Genomic DNA, 12944 nt, shown 5'->3' with positions numbered 1-12944 from the left:
TAAGGAGAATTGTCACTAGGTGTTTGCCACCTCTTCTGAGAGCAGCATGATGTAGAGACGGAAACCTTTCTTACAACGACATGTCACTTCCTAGGCTGCTTGCTGTAGTTTTGATAAAATAACGTTTATCAGCAGGCTATTAACACTAAAGCACTAGTAAACCTGCTGTCATGCAGTCCTCTATACTCATGATTTCTGTGTAACTCTGCACTCACTCCTATTTGACAGTCTTTTGGTTATACACAGAGTACACAGAAAGCTGTCAATTAGTGGTGTGGATGGAGTGATACAGAGCTCAGCATTCTGAGAACTTGTAAATCTGCAGCTGATAAAACGGTGATTTTATTAAAACTGCACTAAGCAGCACAATAAGTGACACATTGCTGGAATCACTGTTTTAGAAGCAGTAGCAAAAACCCTGTGATAGATTCCCTTTAAATGCTAAAATCTGTCTGCCATCAGCTGCCAACAGAGGGCGCACTTTCTGTATAGGATAAATAGAGACCTAGAAGATTAGTGGCTGAAAAACACAATATGGCCCAGCTTCTATTTGCATATTATTTTCCTTTTTAAAATTTACAATAGATAAACATTGATAGCAAAAACTATCAATATTGCAGTTATCTTGCATTTTGTCTTATGCACCCTTCATGTATTCTAATACACTTCATGTATTCTAATACAGTGCAGGCTGCTCAGTCCTGTTCAGTGAGAAAACAGTCAGATGAGCTTTGCACACATATCCCTACATAAATTATATGTCTTTTAATCTAAATAAGCCATATTACAATACTGGCTCATGTGAGTTTTCTCCTTTTTAACAATTTAAATAATTATTCCTCTACTGTTTCTATCTCACAAAGACTATTATGGCATATTTGTACGTAAAATATCATACATGACTGGTACCCAATAACTGACAAGTATCCGGATATACAGATATTTGTGTGTGCAGATGGGGTTTACAGTGTATCCTCTCTGCCTGAATGAAATGGACCAGTCACCAGGGATAAGGAAACATCTATATTATTATATCATTTATAAGGTTTATTCATATTACATCATTACATTTCTTTACTTACATCATTACGATCTTTTGTTTCATGTCCATATATTTTTTTTCAAACAATTTTTGAAACACTGTGTCCAGCCTATAGAACATGGAAAATATATCAATGTGTGTTAGGGTTAGCGTTATACTAGAACCTTGTGTAACTCTAGTAATTAGGTCTAAGACACACGGCGAGAAAAACGGTGCGAGTGGAGTGCGATAAAACATAGCATTCCACTCTGACCAATATAAGCCTGTGTGTCAGCGCACATGAGCGATTATTTTCTCAGCCCTAATTGGACCGAGAAAACAATCGCAGCATGCTACGACTGTAATGCGAGTCTCTTTCTCTCACACCCATTCAAGTGTATGGGGCGAGAGAAAAATCACACTGCACTCGTGATACACCGGTGTACCGCTAGTGCAGTGCGAGAATGGCAATAGCCGGCTACGGAGGAGAGAGGGAGAGAAATCCCTCCCTCCCCTCTGCAGCTCCGGCCGCTCCTCCTCAGTGCCGGCCCTCCCCTCCGCAGCACCAGCCCACCCCTCCTCATCGCTGGCCCGCCTCCCGCAGCTGAGGTCCGCTCGCATAGTCAGACCTCAGTCACAGGGACACTACTAGCATGACACTCGGCTCTGCTGTACTGCCAACAGGAGCCGAGTGTCATACGAGGGGATCACAGTAATCCCTGTGTGGCCCCAGCCTTATGTGATCTATAAAAGAGACAGTATAGGGAGTTCTCTACTGATTGCTGGGAATCTGTCCGCTGGTACCTCCAGCTGTGAGATGCCTCTATAGGATGGAGCGGAGTACACGTATGCGCACCACCACTCTGTACATTATCCATACCTTCCAATTTATGAAGAATAGAAAGAAGGATAAGGTAGGCGGCGCGCATTGTGATCTCACCCCTAGTCACACCCCAAGCCACACGCATTTTGCAATGAGGGACGTTCAGCAAATGCCCCGGACTGTTCATCATTCTCTGTCGTCTCAGCCAGAACTTTCTCAAATTTATATAAGCTTCACTATATTACGTGTTCCTTTTTTGTGTGTGTAAGGCCGTGTTCACATGTTGTAGAAATCCTGTGTTTTTTGTTTTCTGTCCACAACTAACAAAACGAATCTTCTCTGATTATTGCATTTTTGCTGCATTTCTTATCCCTTTTCCCCATTATTTGATGTGTTTTTGGTGCACATGTGAAGAAGCGTGTTTAAGTGTTTTTATAGTACAGAAAAGCTTTGATTCTGAACTGTAACTATGTTTTGTTTTTATTTAATGTTTTTTCCAACTGCACATAAAAGCCTCTAGAGGAAAAACCCCAAAACCACAGAGTTCAGCGGCGTCTTTAGACCCACAGCGGGTAACGTTTTCAAGAAATCACATCCACTTTGCTTGGAAACACAGCAAAAAAGCAGCAGAAAACCTGGCATTTATGCTACATGTGAACACGGGCTAAATGTCCAAGCAAAGTGGAGGTGATTTCATGAAATCTCTGGCCTTGTGTGTGTAAAGACACCGCTGAACTGTGCGCTTATGGTGTATTTTCTCTCTATAGGCTTCATTGTGGAGCCTGGAAAAAAAATGCAAGCAAAAGAAAAGGCCATTGCATTTTAAACACAGAATCAAAGCTTTTCTGTAGTATTAAAATGCATTACCTCATGTATCAAATATCAGGGAAGACCATAAAAAATGCAGCAAACGTGCAATAATCAGAGGAGATTGTTATTGTATTTCGAGGTGCGGACTCCTGGAGAAAAAAAGCAGCATTTACACTACATGTGAACGTGGCCTCAGCGTTAATTTCAAGTTATATTGCCAATATTTGGCATTTTTCATTAAAAGTCTTCCTCTTTCTTCAAGCCTTTTACAAATTACCTAGGGGCCGCGTACCAACCTTAGGCCAATTTCTCCCATTGTATGTGATAATCCCACCGAGTTCCATATACAGTATGTTGGAATATTTATTTCATGCCGATTCCTCCTCACATATGATTTATAACTAGAGATGAGCGCGGTTCGAGGTTCGAGGTTCTCCAGTTCTAGGCTCGAGTGATTTTGGGGCCTGTTCTAGATCGAACTAGAACTCGAGCTTTTTGCAAAAGCTCGATAGTTCTAGAAACGTTCGAGAACGGTTCTAGCAGCAAAAAAACAGCTAATTCCTAGCTGGCTTTCCGCTGTAATAGTGTAAGTCACTCTGTGACTCACACTATTATGACATTTCAGTGTATAGTGTGCGTGAACAGCGCCTTCAGATCACTGCTGTTTCTATAATGGCGATCGCCATTTTTTTCTTTTTTTTCCTTGTCTTCCTTCCCTAAGCGCGCGCGTCTTGTGGGGCGGACCAGCATGTCAGCCAATCCCAGACACACACACAGCTAAGTGGACTTTTTGCCAGAGAAGCAACGGCATGTGTGATAGGATGTCCATGTCACATGTCCCTGCATTATAAAACCGGACATTTTCCTCCAGGACGCCATTATCTCTTCTGCGTCTTTGGTGTCAGACATCACTGTCGCAGCTCCGTCCCTTGTCCTATCGCTGATACAGCTGTATGCGCTCCATACACAGCGCTGGACAGCTTAGGGAGAGCACTTTCTATCAGTCCCTTTAAGGGCTCAAACCGGTAGGGTCATGACCATTGAGGAAGGATTCTCCAGTCGTGCTGTATGTGTGTTACCCACCAATACCATCTGTAAATAATACACGAACTGCATGTGACTTGGTTTAAAATTGGCCACAGCAGCCTTTATTACCTATTATTTACATACTAACACAAGGGGGCGCCGTCCAACGGGCGACCCCAACAAATAACAATAGGTAACACAGTAACCAATACAGTAAATATACAACCCTGAGTAGGCCCAGTCCAGGAACCACTTCTCACCCCAGTATCCCTGGCCGCAACACACCGACCCAGAGATGAGGTATTAATCACCTACGGATTAACCCCCCAACTTTGCAGAACCCCGTGCCTGCAACATCCCGGAACCTGGAGCCACCATACCAAGATGGTGTCTCTCTGTCCAGTTACCATTGCCTTCAACCGCCTCTGGACCAGACCTACCCCCCGCTGCTGTGACAAAGAAACAACCCAGACCAAATTCCCCTCGGCATTAAACACAAGGGAGGGTGGGCGGGGATCGTTCCATATCCGGAAGTCAAGAGAGAGGGGGTAAGTCAAAGTCCTTTACTTACACCCCTCAACTGTCCCACCTCTTCCTCCAGGGAACTCCTCCTACCCACCAATCCCTTTACTCTGCCTTATAAACAAACCATTCCTGTTTCCATTAACCCCATCACTCCTTCCCTTCCCTCTAGTCATGTCGCCCCTCCACCCTATGGGTTCCATGGCTTTCTTGACCATTGAGGAAGGATTCTCCAGTCGTGCTGTATGTGTGTTACCCACCAATACCATCTGTAAATAATACACGAACTGCATGTGACTTGGTTTAAAATTGGCCACAGCAGCCTTTATTACCTATTATTTACATACTAACACAAGGGGGCGCCGTCCAACGGGCGACCCCAACAAATAACAATAGGTAACACAGTAACCAATACAGTAAATATACAACCCTGAGTAGGCCCAGTCCAGGAACCACTTCTCACCCCAGTATCCCTGGCCGCAACACACCGACCCAGAGATGAGGTATTAATCACCTACGGATTAACCCCCCAACTTTGCAGAACCCCGTGCCTGCAACATCCCGGAACCTGGAGCCACCATACCAAGATGGTGTCTCTCTGTCCAGTTACCATTGCCTTCAACCGCCTCTGGACCAGACCTACCCCCCGCCACAGGACAGGGCACGTGACTCCTTACGTGGCCTGGACCCGCCACACACCAAAAGCTTGTACCACACCTCCACGCAATCCCAGCGTCCACAAAACAGCACCAAGCACGTGAAGATGCACCCCCATCGCATCCCCAAAACCACCAGTTCAGCGCCACCAACTTTTGGTGCCGCCCCCCCAATAAGGCTCGATTGATACTGCCTATCGCACGAGCCACACGCCATTCCAACCTGGTCACACTATCAAAACTACCCCACGATTAAGCTCAGGTATGTCTTACACAATGCAACAACCAACAATTTTTTTTTTTTTTTTAAAACATTCATAAATAACTTCTCGAGATACCAAATCGCTGCCTCCAATTTACTGGACCAGTACCATCGACCCGTCCAGACCCAACTGGCAACATTCAGGCGAGCCTCAGACCGTCGAGGCCCCGAGAACCAACGAATGCCCAAATATCCAAATGAGGCACACCCTCACCACAAAAACCCAGGGGTTATAAACCCACAGATAACACCAACCTGTTACGCCAACCCATTCCACTCCCAAAAGACTCAAATGCCCCCATTGCCTTAACCCGATAACAACTGAGGCCAAACGTAACACCGAAACAAGAGGACTCCCACCTCCCAATACTTCTCACAACCCCTTTTCTGAGCCCACCGAGGGGCCTCCGTGGCAGCCCAATCCAGAAGGAATACGACCCATAGTATTCCGGGCGCCCACCCCCGCCACCTGCAATCAAGTCTGCAGCACTGCCACAAAATGGTACCTTAACAAACGCGACACAATAATGAGCCTGGGCGCCCTCACAACATAATTCCGCACCCGGGACCGCGTATAACAACACCAACCTTCACCACCCGCCTAATCTAATTCGGTGAGCGACAAAGCCGGCGCTCAACCCACTGCACCACCTCGGACACATCCTCCAACATCCAACCTCCGCTCTTGACCGTAGATGGGCTGACCAACCCCACAATCTCAAAGCCCCCCAAAAGGCTAACACAAACCGTTTTGGACAAGGGAAACAAAAACCCGCTCGTGCTCAGATGAACATAGCCGCCACAAACCACTCACCAAACGCTGCCACAAAACAACGGAGACGGACCCTTGTATCCCGCTCCCTCACACCCTTACGACCAAACCCTTCAAGGCCTGCCGCGCCCTAAGATCCTGCGAAAACATCTCTCCACATCTAATCCTTAACAAGACAGCCACAGCCGCCACCCTCTGCTCCACTGCGGACGCCGGCCTAGCAGCCTGAAAACCGTTACTCACCACTGCCAACGCCACCATCAAATACTCCACCGGGCCTTCCTCACACATTGTCCCAAACGTTATCCGCGCCACCCATACTTCTGAATATCAGCCCCAAATAACCTCAGTCACTGGGCACCGAGCCGCTCCCCAACACAGCCACACCAGACTCCACAAGCCCTCCGGACACACCGTGCCCACCTCGTCTGCTACCCGGCCTCAACTCCCGAGACCTGCAGAACTGGAAGGAAACACAGCAGCTGCTATTCCCTTGGCGAACCCCAGTACTGGTTGCGCCACGCATAACATTTTTTTTTTTTTTTTTTTTTTTTTTTTAAACACATCCAATTGAGAAACCAACTGTCGCAAGTACGCCACCCTTGGCCCCAGGATTAGCAAACCAACTATTAATCGAATTCTCCACCAACTGATAGCCAGAATGACAGCACACCTTCCTCTTGGAAAAAACTGCCAACCTCCACCACCCGACCACTACCACCGATTGGAAGCGCTACCCCACAATGCCCAACCAGAAAACAACTGGACCCGCTGCCTCCGAGTACCGCAGCTACGTTCCATCAGGTAGCACCTTACCCAGCCACAATCCGCGGCCACTAAATCGCCGTAAGAAAAAACCTCCTACACCATCAGATCATCATTGATCTCCCTCGTGACCACACACAAAGGATCCGATGGCTGCACCCTTGGCGCAGCCATCGCCAGCCGTCCAGCAGACACGCACCCCAGCGGCGTAACTCTGCACCCGTGGTTCGACCGCCCCTGCAAAGACTGCACCGCCTGAAACCGCACCGTCTTAGCTGACCTAACTGCCTCTATCGCAGCCCATAGGACCACACCATTACCCACGAATCCTACCCCTCTGACCATAACATCAAACTTTATCCCCACAAACCGTATCACTGGCGTTCGACCCTCAGTCTTCGCCTGCGCCAACAGGCCCAAAAGAGTATCCACCACCATCTGTAATAAAACAATCAACCCCAACGAATCATCAACCCGCCAACCCGATGTAAAGAGAATCAACCTATAATGAATAAGAGGTGTAAGCTGGGACACACCACGCACAAACCACTCCACCAAGAAATAACCGCCTCCAAAGGAACATAAAATGGGACAACAACCCATTAGCACCCACCGATCAACATAATAATAACTCCCCTCCCCACCGCAGCACCAGAACTGCTAGCTAGCAGGGTGGACCAGTAACAACCTAAATGCCACCTCCAAATTCGCCTTTTGCCATCAATGCTCCCCGGCTCACCGCCTTTACCAAATCCCACCCTCTGTCAAACGACACATAATAAACCGCCGACAATTCTGGAGCCAAGCAGGCATACACCGATGACTCCTCCAGATAAGATACGTTTTGAACAAGCCGAAATATATACATCTATATACGGCTCATTTCCGGCACTACCCCCCAACAGAGAAACCCAATCGTGACAAGGAGGGCCCCGAATGGCCCACCCATCCTGCCCAACACCACTTCCTGACCCCTCTTTCCACTGACAACCACCAGGTGTCCCCTAGCCCAGCGCAAACTTCCAATAAGGAGGCAAAGATCCACCAATATAAATAGAATGACGCAGAATTACTATGTTCCTTACCACAACCCAACACTTATGCTTAAGACAACCGTCCGCGCCAAATCTGCACCACCCATCCTTATATTCCCCCCAAAAAACCCTCATCGTCCGTGTCGCCGGGGTTCCAAACCCCGAACAGCCAACTACCCCCCAAAAAGGGGGGGGGGCTGACTAGGAGCCGCCATCCACTGCAGCCATAAGGATGTGCCCGTATGATCCTACCGCATACTGGCACGCAACACCTTCCCTTGCTGAAATTACTCGGCGTACTGAAGCCAGACTAAACCGCCATATGACCTAACAAGCCACCCCAAATGGATCCATATAACCGAACCATGCCGAACCAATTACCCAATTCCTTCCCCCGATACCCTTGCCAAAAAACGCAAATGCCCGCAGCCACGTTGCAAATGTACGAGGGTGAGCCTCCACCGGCGCTCCCCTCCCTCTACTTATCCTTCCTGGAATCACTTGGCTTAACCTAATCCAGGTGAAACTGTTCCCGGGGGAGCAGCGAAACTATTGCTACACGTTCCCCATTCAAATCTTATCCCTCACATCCTCCAGCAAGTGAGCCCCCCCAGCGGGCCTTTGAAGCACCCATACCTCTCACACTTGGCCACTGTCAGCCAGACGCACCACCTCATCCCCCTCTTCGTTCCTCACCACTCACTCTGTCACAGCCCTTGCCGCCTCTGCCCGAAAATGCTCCTCTGCCGCCTCATGCGCCCTCACTCTGCCTGCCGCACCTGCGCCTACTAACCACCGATCCCGTCCATGCCGCCGGCGGTGCATGCGCACTCTCCACAACCGTATACACCACTTCAGTAAACCCCATACCTGGTCAAAACACCAACCCACTCGGCGCTGCCGTGTCCGCAGCCGCCCCCCCCCAGCCCTGCCAAATCCACGGCCGTCTCACCCGACCGCGACCCGGCATATCCTGGAATAAAAATCACGCCATCCGGACGTCTGATTCATCCGTCGCTGCTTCCTCCTCCTCCTCGCTGGAGCCGACCGCCTCTGGCTCATGTAATGCAGACGCCGCCGAAGCGCTGCCACCACCACGGCCGTCCTCCTGGTACGCCGCGTGGGCACCATCCTCCAAGCTCCATCTTCTGTCCCGCGGCGACAACCCCGGAAACCGTCCCGTCCTACGGGCTGCCACCGCGGGCCTTATCTTCTGGCCTGACCCCCCCTTGCTACCTGCAAGGACAGGGGGTACCTGTGGCCCGACCCGCTGCCAGCAGACTCCCATCCAGAGCCGCCAGCCTCCTGCCCTCCTGGGCCCAGAAGGCATCCGTCCGCCGGGCCCTCCCCCCCTTGGGGGAGACCGCCGCTGCCGGGAGCTGCACGCCTGCTCTGGGTGACCAGGCGGGGACCGCAGGGCCCCCGCCGTCACCCCCACGTACCGACGCCTCCCGGGCATCCGTCGCACCATGCTCGCCTGCCCTGGTGCCGGACCCCTTGCTGGCTGCAGCCCCCCGCCCCCCCCCCCCTCCACCCGCGGGGGGGGGGGTAACGCTGGCCTCCGTCCTCGCCGGGCGCTCTCCTGGCCAGGAGCCGCCGCATCCAGCCCTCCTGGGCCCCATGAAAGCCTCTGTCCGCTGGGCCCTCCACCTCCTGGGGGAGACCGCCGCGGCCGGGAGCTGCAACCTGATCTGGGTGACCAAGCAGGAACTGCAGGGCCCCTGCCGTCACCCCCACTCACCGGCGCTTCCTGGGCACCCGTCGCCCCAGGCCCGCCTGCCCTGGTGCCGGACCCACCACTGGCTGCAGCTCCGCGGCCCCCCCCCCGCCTTCCGCGAGGGGTAAAGCTGGCCTCTGTCACCGCCGGGCGCTCTCCCCGTCCGGGAGCCGCCGCATCCAGCAATCCAGGCCGCGGCTCGGACCGGAAGTAGGCCGCAGCCAAGCCACGCCCCCCTCCCGGCTGCCGCGGCCCGGACGGAGATTCCTCCCGCGGCCGGAGCAGCAGCTGAGTACTGCCCTGCCCACGTCCTACCGCGGAGGGTCCCCGAAGGGGCTCTCGCATCTCCTCCTCGCTCCCCCCGCACACGGCAAGTACCTGAGATATGAGGGAGGGGGGACGCCGCCCGCAGCTGACAGGGGAGCGAGGGGAAAGTGCCAACGGGTTAACCCCCAGCAGCCAAGACGTGGGACCGCGCTGCCAGGGGCCCGTGCACTGCCATGATGAATCCGCTGCTCCCGGGTAGCAGCCATCCTGTCGCACGTCCGGATCGTTCCATATCCGGAAGTCTGGTGATGTGAGGGGCTGGGGAACCTCCATCATGACGTCCTTGTACAGATCTTTGTGTCCTTCTAAATACTCCCACTCCTCCATGGAGAAATAGAAGGTGACGTCCTGACACCTTATAGGAACCTCTCCAGTCAGATCGTTCCATATCCGGAAGTCAAGAGAGAGGGGGTAAGTCAAAGTCCTTTACTTACACCCCTCAACTGTCCCACCTCTTCCTCCAGGGAACTCCTCCTACCCACCAATCCCTTTACTCTGCCTTATAAACAAACCATTCCTGTTTCCATTAACCCCATCACTCCTTCCCTTCCCTCTAGTCATGTCGCCCCTCCACCCTATGGGTTCCATGGCTTTCTGAGCCATAGGTGACAGGTCCTTAAAACAGAGACAGCGTCTGTGTAGTCAAGGTCAGGGATTTCGTCGCTGCATTTCACCATTAGGAGGGAATAGAAAGGCAGGCTTCCATTCCTCTACCCAGAGCCCCACAATCCTGGCACTGTACCCTCCTGTCCTCTGCACACTCCAACTCTTTTTAACTAAGCCATTATGCTAGCAAACAGTCAGTGTACCTAGTGGCATCCTAAACGTGGCTATTGGACTTTTGTGTAGTCACAGTAGTGCAAAGATATTTGCAGCACGACTGCCTGCATTGCACACTCCAACTCTTTTTAACTAAGCCATTATACTAGCAAACAGTCAGTGTACCTAGTGGCATCCTAAACGTGGCTATTGGACTTTTGTGCAGTCAAACTAGTGGAAAGATATTTGCAGCATGTCTGCCTGTATTGCACACTCCAACTCTTTTTAACTAAGCCATTATACTAGCAAACAGTCAGTGTACCTAGTGGCATCCTAAACGTGGCTATTGGACTTTTGTGTAGTCAAACTAGTGGAAAGATATTTGCAGCACGTCTGCCTGCATTGCACACTCCAACTCATTATAACTAAGCCATTATACTAGCAAACACTCAGTGTACCTAGTGGCATCCTAAACGTGGCTATTGGACTTTTGTGTAGTCAAACTAGTGGAAAGATATTTGCAGCACGTCTGCCTGCATTGCACACTCCAACTCATTATAACTAAGCCATTATACTAGCAAACAGTCAGTGTACCTAGTGGCATCCTAAACGTGGCTATTGTACTTTTGTGTAGTCAAACTAGTGGAAAGATATTTGCAGCACGTCTGCCTGCATTGCACACTCCAACTCTTTTTAACTAAGCCATTATACTAGCAAACAGTCAGTGTACCTAGTGGCATCCTAAACGTGGCTATTGTACTTTTGTGTAGTCAAACTAGTGGAAAGATATTTGCAGCACGTCTGCCTGCATTGCACACTCCAACTCATTATAACTAAGCCATTATACTAGCAAACAGTCAGTGTACCTAGTGGCATCCTAAACGTGGCTATTGTACTTTTGTGTAGTCAAACTAGTGGAAAGATATTTGCAGCACGTCTGCCTGCATTGCACACTCCCACTCTTTTTAACTAAGCCATTATACTAGCAAACAGTCAGTGTACCTAGTGGCATCCTAAACGTGGCTATTGGACTTTTGTCTAGTCACACTATTGCAAAGATATTTGCAGCACCTCTGCCTGCATTGCACACTCAAACTCATTGTTACTAAGCCATTATACTAGCAAACACTCAGTGTACCTAGTGGCATACAAGAAGTGGCTGTTGTACTCCATTAGTGCCCCACTGGTGCAAATCTATGTGCAGCACCTCTGCATGACACCCTCCTGCTCTGTTTTTAATGAGCTATAATGATAGCAAAAAATACTGCCATTTAGTGGCATCATAGAACTGGCTGTTGTATTCCATTAGTGCCCCACTGGTGCCAAGCTATTTCTAGCACCTCTACATGACACCCTCATGCACATTTTGCTACGCTAATGTTATAGCAAACTCATGGAATTCATTGCTGCATTTCATAATTCGGAGGGATAGAAAGTCAGGCTTCCTTTAGCTTTTCCTTCTGTTCATAGACAGCATCTCCAAGAGCAATTTCTCCTCCACGTCTAAGTGTGGAGAGGCAGCTAGTGCGCATGCGTGTGCCAATTTACCCCAGCTGCAGCCTAATTACAGTGTTTCGCCTAGTGAGTATGCTCAGCCTGACTGTGCCATTCCTGACGCTAAGTCTTCATTTCGGGATACAGCGCATGCTCCCACACTAAGTGTGAAAAGCCTCTTTGCACAGGTACTTGCATTCCGTGCCGGGTCTAAGTCCTGTTTTGTGCCTAGACACCATGCTAAAGCTGATAGTCTTTTTTCAGAGACTGTATTTAATGCTACTGAGCATGCTCAGGCACTTACTGCATCAGAGACTAGGTCCGGTAATGAACTCTTTGGCCCTGCCCCTGATGTGGGGGTCCCATATAGACCACAGGGCATCAGGTGTCCTCCCAAATGGCTTGCAGAGGCCCACCCCTATGACTTGTCACCGCATTATTGATGGTCAGACGATGACTGGTGAGGTGTTTGAGTCATGGCAGCCATGAGGTCATCATTGAAGTTGCGGTTCCAAATAGGACGCTAGTTATGCCACTCATGACGTGTCACTCTACTTTTGTCTCCAGGAGGTGCATTGTGGTTCACCCTGGTTTGGGGCGGACCCAGGTTATAAAAGGGGCTGGAGCCAACAAGGAGGTGCGCAGTCTTCTATTATGCTCCGAAAGAGCACACCTCCATGTGTTGAACCCATTGCGGCTTTAGGCCAGAGGTAGGCAGGGATAGGGTGTCGATGCAGGCCACCACCACAGTTGGTAACGCAGAACGGTTAAGACCAGCTCCTGTCCTACCAGTCCTGCTTGTGCAGCCCAGTGGCATTAACAGGCCTGCTGCTGCTGATGCGCCTGCTGTCCACAGGTGTGCCCCTACGCACACGGTCAGCGTACTCAATGGCCCCTGTGTTGTTAACAGGGAGTTCCTGGGCTGGGTGGGCATGTGGACCCTGTGACGCTAACAG

The 12944-nt window shown here is 50.5% G+C and overlaps 1 long non-coding RNA gene across 1 annotated transcript in view; it reads right to left on the bottom strand.

Moving 5' to 3' along the window:
• Positions 1–1082: 1082 nt before the first annotated feature.
• LOC142292288 (uncharacterized) overlaps positions 1083–12944 on the bottom strand; it is a 48823-nt gene continuing 36961 nt past the window's right edge. The window contains exon 3 of the long non-coding RNA XR_012750594.1: positions 1083–1151. This is a non-coding gene — a long non-coding RNA (uncharacterized LOC142292288). The remainder of the gene's footprint in view (positions 1152–12944) is intronic.

The sequence above is a fragment of the Anomaloglossus baeobatrachus genome, chromosome 1, assembly GCF_048569485.1.
Source record: "Anomaloglossus baeobatrachus isolate aAnoBae1 chromosome 1, aAnoBae1.hap1, whole genome shotgun sequence".
Classification (NCBI taxonomy): domain Eukaryota; kingdom Metazoa; phylum Chordata; class Amphibia; order Anura; family Aromobatidae; genus Anomaloglossus; species Anomaloglossus baeobatrachus.
Note: the sequence above shows the minus strand (reverse complement) of the source record. Positions and strands in the feature narration are given on the sequence as shown.